This window comes from Vicia villosa, linkage group LG7 (genome assembly GCF_029867415.1).
Source record: "Vicia villosa cultivar HV-30 ecotype Madison, WI linkage group LG7, Vvil1.0, whole genome shotgun sequence".
NCBI classification, from domain to species: Eukaryota; Viridiplantae; Streptophyta; class Magnoliopsida; order Fabales; family Fabaceae; genus Vicia; species Vicia villosa.
Window position 1 is genome coordinate 131,032,609 of NC_081186.1, and position 7,768 is coordinate 131,040,376.

Here is a 7,768-nt window from a genome sequence, read left to right on the forward strand (position 1 = left end):
TTTTCACTATCTTTATTTTCAACTACAACTTCCTGAACTTCTTCAGCAACAACTTCTTCTTGAGCAGCTTTCTCAACAACAACAGTAGCAGCAGCTACACTTTGGACTACTTTCTCCTGGTTAACAGAAGGATGATCAAATTTTCGCTTTGTCTTTCTTTCCTTCTTGACAACAGCATCAGGTGCAGCTTCTGAAACATCTTCTGAAGCAGCAGGCCTGGAAGTGGAAACTTTCTTGCGACCACCTTTAGCAGGAGCAACTTTGTCTTTTTCTTCCTTGAGTGAGTTCAGATATTTAGTTCTGACTCCTGGAAGCTCACTTCTGAAGAAGGACTCAAAGTCAGCAAGAACAGGATCTCTTCTGCTTCTTGCTCTAGGAAGAGGTTGAGGGGTTTGTATGATAACATCAATAACACTCATCTTTCTCAAGGTGAGAGCATTCAAGCAACTTCCAGTATCAACAACAAGATCTTTGATGATCCCTTGAGCTTCCAAGTCTTCAACAATCTTGGAATGAACCAGAAGATTTGTAATAATTCTTCCAAAAGGAATAATAGTACACTTCTTTGTTTTGAAGGCATTTCTGGAATCCCTCACAGCATTCCACATGTGGTTGAAGATTATGTAGATAACATCAACCTTCTTCTGAGTGGCAATGCAATACAGAATGTATTTCTGCTCATTGTTGACAAAATCTGCAGAATGGGTTGCTTTCCTGTGATAGAAACATCCTAGAAGAATCTTGGTCCAGATTTTGTAGAGATCCTTCATGCCCTTGACACGACTGGTTTTCTTCACATTTGTATAGAGAGTAGCCAACACCTCATCCCAATCAGCCCTTAGATCAATTTCATGAGCACCCTCAGGGTTTCTTAGATCAAACATCATTCTCAGGATGTTTTCAGTAACGACCACAAACTTCCCATGAACAAAAGACAAAATAGATTTAGGAGCAACAACAGCGTGCACCCAAAATTCTTTTACAAGATCTGGGTAAACCGGTCCACAGAACTCAGCAAATAATGAGGTCCATCCTTGAAATATGATATCTTCTTTAAGATGAAACTCATGTTCTTCAAGACTATCAAAGTCTACCATAAGTTCACAGATAACTTCCAACTCCTTTTTGGGAATAGAGCAGGAGATAACCGGAACAATTTGCTGATCTTCTTCTTGAAGATGGAGAGGAGCAGATGAACCAGCGTTGAGAGATGATGAAGCAGCCATTGAAACAGTACTGAGATTGCAAGAAATATTTCTGGGTTTGCGCTTAGGGTTAGAAAAACGGGCAAAGAGGTTACAAAAATGCATGCACAAGGAGAGAGAGAATGAGAGCGAAAAAGGTAAACGTTATGATTTGAAATATATTTATAGAGGCGGATTTGAAAAGGAATGCAATAAAATTATGAGAATGAACAGTTACAGAATCAAATGAAATCAACTGCATTAAATGATGAGTGGCGTTAGGTGAGAGAACGTGGTAATTGAAATGATTTACACAGTTACCTAGGGCGACGTCCCATCAAATTCACTCACGCTTTTACCATCCGTGCAAACAGGTGTTCACCATCAGAAGACACTTGATGACAGCTGTGTTGCATTGCATTTGCTTCTAATGATGAATAGAGCTTTTCATCTTCTGATTCTGGTCACTGATTCTGACTACCATTCTTTAGAAATGATCTCGTTCTGATAGGATCATCTTTCTTTCCAAGAATCACATCTTCTGAGTGAGCTGAGGTGAGTCTAGAAGATCTTCTGACTGTTGGCTCTTTAGAAATTCTGAGATTCTCTAAAGATGCAGCAACTTGATCTTCTGATTCTTTGCTTCTGAGATTTTCAGCTTTTGAAACTTTGCTTCTTGGTTCTACAGCTTCTGATATATCAATATCTATATCTGCAAAATTCTCAACCTGCTTTGGCTTTTCAAGACCAAGCTTATCATCAAATCTGATATTGATTGATTCTTCTACAACCAATGTTTCAGTGTTGTATACTCTGTAGCCTTTAGAGCATTCAGAATATCCAAGAAGGAAACATTTTTGTTTCTTAGAATCAAACTTACTAAGATGATCTTTAGTATTCAGAATAAAACAAACACATTCAAAAGGATGAAAATATGAAATGTTGGGCTTTCTGTTCTTCCACAATTCATAAGGAGTCTTATTTAGAATAGGTCTTATAGAGATTTTATTCTGAATATAACATGCAGTGTTTATTGCTTCTGCCCAGAAGTGCTTAGCCATATTGGTTTCATTGATCATGGTTCTGGCCATTTCTTGTAGAGTCCTATTCTTTCGCTCTACAACTCCATTTTGCTGTGGAGTTCTAGGGCAAGAGAAATCATGGGCAATACCATTTTCTTTGAAGAACTCCTCAAAGAATCTGTTCTCAAATTCACCACCATGATCACTTCTGACCTTTATGATTTTGCACTCCTTCTCAGATTGAATCTGAGTGCAGAATTCAAAGAACACTGAATGAGACTCATCCTTGTGTTTTAAGAACTTTACCCATGTCCAGCGGCTATAATCATCTACGATGACTAATCCATATTTCTTCCCTCTGACAGATGCTATTTTGACTGGTCCAAACAGATCAATGTGCAGAAGTTCTAACGGCTTTGAGGAAGAGACAACATTCTTAGATTTGAAAGCAGGTTTGGAGAACTTGCCCTTCTGACATGCTTCACAAAGAGCATCTGATTTGTATTTCAAATTTGGGAGTCCTATGACCAGATTTAGTTTGTTAATCTGAGAAATCTTTCTCAAACTAGCATGTCCTAATCTTCGATGCCAGACCCATTGCTCTTTAGAAACAGACATAAGGCAAGTCACCTTCTGCTTCTCAAGATCTGAAAGATCAATCTTATAATTGTTGTTCTTTCTCTTGCCTGTAAATAGGATTGAGTCATCCTTCTGACTTACAGCCTTGCAAGACTTTTGATTGAAGATTATGTCATAACCATTGTCACTTAATTGACTTATGGACAATAAGTTATGCGCTAATCCTTCTACAAGAAGTACATTTGTTATGGAAGGAGAGTTACCAATACTTATGGTTCCAGAGCCAATAATCTTGCCCTTCTGATCTTCTCCAAACTTGACTTCTCCACCAGATTTAAGCACCAGGTCTTGGAACATAGACCTTCTTCCCGTCATGTGTCGCGAGCACCCATAGTCCAGGTACCATAACATTTTATGCTTTTCTTCTTTGCTGCTAAGGATACCCACAGTTTCTTGGGTCCTTTCTTGTTAGTTTTCCTCAAGTTCTGATTGAACTTGGGTTTAGCATGATAAGTAACAGGAGGAACAGCATGATATTCTTTAGGTTTGGCAGCCTGATATTTTTTAGGTTGTGTCACATGCTTCTTGGTGTGTGAAGTGTTAAAGCTTTTGGCATGTGAAGTGAGCCTAATATCATGTGAGTGGCCATATTTGAACTGATCATACAATGGCTTGTATGTGATTTTCAAATCATCTACAGGTTCAAATTTACGTGGGATATCACCCTCATAGCCAACGCCAATCCTTTTGTTTCCAGAAACACCATATATCATAGAAGCAAGGTAACTTCTGCCAATACTTCTAGATAGAAACTTTCTGAAGCTCGAGTCATATTATTTTAGAATATGATTGAGGCTAGGAATGGATTTTTTTTATTCAGAAGGAGATCCAATGTCTTTGGATAATTTTAAAACTTTTTCCTTCAGTTCAGAATTTTCCACTTCCAGCTTCTTAGTTTCAGATTCAAATAGCTTTTTCAGCTTTTTGTATTTGATACTAAGATGAGCCTTGAGTTCCAGAAGTTCAGTTAAACTGGAAACTAACTCTTCTCTAGATAGTTCAGAAAATACCTCTTCAGAATCTGATTCTGATGTAGATTCTGATCCATCATCCACTGTGGCCATCAGTGCAAGGTTTGCCTGCTCGCTTTCAGAGTTTGATTCTGATTCTGATTCTGAATCATCCCATGTTGCCATAAGACCTTTCTTCTTATAAAACTTCTTCTTGGGATTCTCCTTCTAAAGTTTTGGACATTCATTCTTGAAGTGTCCAGGCTCATTGCATTCGTAGCAGATGACCTTCTTCTTGTCAGATCTTCTGCCTCCAGAAGATTCTCCTCTTTCAGGCTTCTTTGAACTTCTGAAGCTCTTGAGCTTCTTTTGCTTGCTCTTCCAGAGTTGGTTTACCCTTCTGGAGATCATGGACAGTTCATCTTCTTCTTCTGATTCTGATTCTTCAGAATCTACTTCTTCAGCCTGAAAAGCGTTAGTTCATTTTTTATAATTAGATTTTAATGCAATAGACTTACCTTTCTTCTGAGGTTCATTAGCATACAGCTCAATTTCATGACTCCTCAGAGCACTGATCAATTCTTCAAGAGAGACTTCATTCAGATTCTTGGCAATTTTGAAAGCAGTCACCATAGGACCCCATCTTCTTGGCAAGCTTCTGATGATCTTCTTGACATAATTAGCCCTTGTGTATCCCTTGTCAAGAACTCTCAATCCAGCATTTAGCGTTTGAAATCTTGAGAACATCTTCTCAATATTTTCATCATCCTCCATCTTGAAGGCTTCATATTTCTGGATCAAGGCAAGAGCTTTAGTCTCCTTGACTTGGGCATTTCCTTCATGGGTCATTTTCAATGACTCATATATATCATAGGCAGTTTCCCTGTTAGATATCTTCTCATATTCAGCATGAGAGATAACATTTAGCACAACAGTCCTACACTTATGATGATTTTTGAATTGCTTCTTTTGATCATCATTCATTTCTTGTCTTGTAAGCTTTACACCAGTAGCTTTCACTGGATGTTTGTAACCATCCATCAGCAGATCCCATAAGTCACCATCTAAACCAAGGAAGTAACTTTCAAGTTTATCTTTCCAGTATTCAAAGTTTTCACCATCAAATACTGGTGGTCTAGTAAGAACTCCTTGGGACGGTCGTCTCAGGCTTAATGGGATAGGGGGATTGGCCACGTGTTGGTTGCTGTTGCACTTTGTTGTCCATTAGTTAGTGGCATGAGTAGTTAGTGTGTATATATATATATATATATGAAGGATAGAAAAACACTTAGAAAGGGGGGGTTTGAATAAGTGTAGCTTTTAAAACTTGTAAGATAAAAACAATTTGCACAATGATTTTTATCCTGGTTCGTTGTTAACTAAACTACTCCAGTCCACCCCCTTGGAGTGATTTACCTCACCTGAGGATTTAATCCACTAATCACACAAGATTACAATGGTTTTCCACTTAGACAACTTCTAAGTCTTCTAGAGTATACTGATCACAACCTGATCACTCTAGGAACAAACTGCTTAGATACCCTCTAAGACTTTCTAGAGTATACTGATCAACAACCTGATCACTCTAGTTCTTACAACTTAATGTAAACAAATTCGTTTAAGAGTTACAATGCTTCTTATAAAGCTATTATCACAACTGTGATTTTCTCTTAAGTTTAAGCTTAATCTCACTAAAGTATTACAACAGCAATGTAGTGAGGTTGAAGATGAAGTTTGAGAGCTTTTTGAATTTGACAGCGTTTCTGTATATTTGCGCAAGTGTTGTATTAAGAGTTCGTAACCTTGCTTCTCATCAGAACTTCAATTTATAGGCGTTTAAGAAGATGACCATTGGGAGCATTTAATGCTTTGCGTGATCCGTACAGCATTGCATTTAATGTTTCACTCTTTTGTCAACTACCTCGAGCCTTGCTTTCGCTGTGTCTACTGACGTTGCCTTTAATAGCTTCTAACGTTCCTTTTGTCAGTCAGTGTAGCCTGCCATCTTGTACTTGCTTCTGATCTGATGTTTGTGTAAACAACGTTTGAAAATCATCAGAGTCAAACAGCTTGGTGCATAGCATCTTCTTGTCTTCTGACCTTGAAGTGCTTCTTAGCGTGATACCATGAGAACTTCAGTGCTTATGCTTCTGATCTCAAGTCTTTCTGATGCTACCATAGACCATGTTTTGATTCTGCTTGACCATCTTCTGATGTCTTGCCAGACCATGTTCTGATGTTGCATGCTGAACCTTCTGAGTCAGTGCTTCTTGCGCTGATTTTGTGCATACTCTTTATATAATTCCTGAAATGGAAATTGCATAGTATTAGAGTACCACATTATCTCATACAAAATTCATATACATTGTTATCATCAAAACTAAGAATATTGATCAGAACAAATCTTGTTCTAACAATATATATATATATATATATACAGAAATATTTAGGAGTTGAAATGTAGTAAAATCAGTAGGAAATTAATTTTCGATTGTGTCAGTAGGAAATTAATTTTGTTGAAATGCCTCGATAACCTGGCATTTGTTTAAATTGGGAGTTCTACTCCAAATGGTACCACATGCATACGCATAGTCCGAGTCGCATTTGAATCGCATTGTGAACTGAATTTGTGTATTGTATTGCTCTGAAGTAGTAATTGTATAATCCTTTGATCTAATATATTACTTATCATGCATTGGTTTATATGGTTCGATATCTCACCCTTTATTTGTTCGTCGTTGCCTTTCTATTGGTAACGTGCAGGTACCGAGGAGTAAATACTTAGTAGCTTATTGGTGTCGTCGCTCTGATACGTAGCACTCGAGGAAATTGAAGGCTTATTTGATTTTGTGTTGTTTCCGGTTGAACTAAAGTTGTTATTTTGAAAAGTTGCTGTTTGATTTAGTTGTTTAAAAGATGTTATGTTTCTTTTGAAGCTTTAACGTTGGGAATCCGCTGCAATTATTTTATTAAAGTTGAATTAATTTAAGACCAAATAATTGTTCAGAATTCTTCAATTTATTATGTGTTATGTATCTATTATAATTGAGTTATTTTGCCGTTGGTTTTCAAGTTGAAAGGTAATACCTCGAGTTAAGTTGAAATTTTGGCACTCTTATTTTAACATAAACGTTGGGTAAATTAGGGTGTTACACATACCGTAATTTGTTTGAGTATAATGTTAAGGGACATAAAGTGCGTCCTATATGTGAAATTAAAACAGCTCACCACCAAATACAAAGAGGAAAAAATACAGTTTATCTTGGACATCGGAAATTTCTAAGACCTAATCATCCATATCGTAGATTGCGGAAAGCTTTGAATGGAGAGCAGGAGTTTGGTATTATTCCTAAGCCCTTAAATGGGAAGGAAGTTTATTAAATACAACAACACATTAATTTTGTATTTGGATAAAAATAAAAAATCCCGTGGAGGAAAATATTTGGAAAAAGAGGCTGGTATTCTTTGATCTTACATACTGGTCTAGTCTTAATGTAAGATATTCTCTTGATGTGATGCATGTGGAGAAAAATGTATGTGATATTTTGATTTTAACACTTCTCAACATTAAAGTCAAGACAAAAGAAACTAAGAAATCCCGCGAAGATATGGTTATGAAGGGTATACGAAAGAGTTAACCCCAAAAGAAGTAGGAAATAAAACCTATTTTCCCCCCAACATGTCACACTCTGTCTACAAAAAGTTTTTGTGATTATTTTCAGGGTATCAAAGTTCCCTAATCATGCTCATCAAATATGAAGAAACTTGTGTCAAAGGACGATCACAAATTAGTTGGGTTAAAATCTCGTGATTATGTCTTGATGCAACAACTTCTACTTGTGGCTATCTGTGACTTTTTATCAAGAAATGTAAGGGTAACTATAACCAGATTGTGCTTTTTACCTTGAGCCGCCACTAGGTTTAGGTAACCTAGGAACTCGGGTGGTTTCATTCTAAAGAATGCACAGAAGTT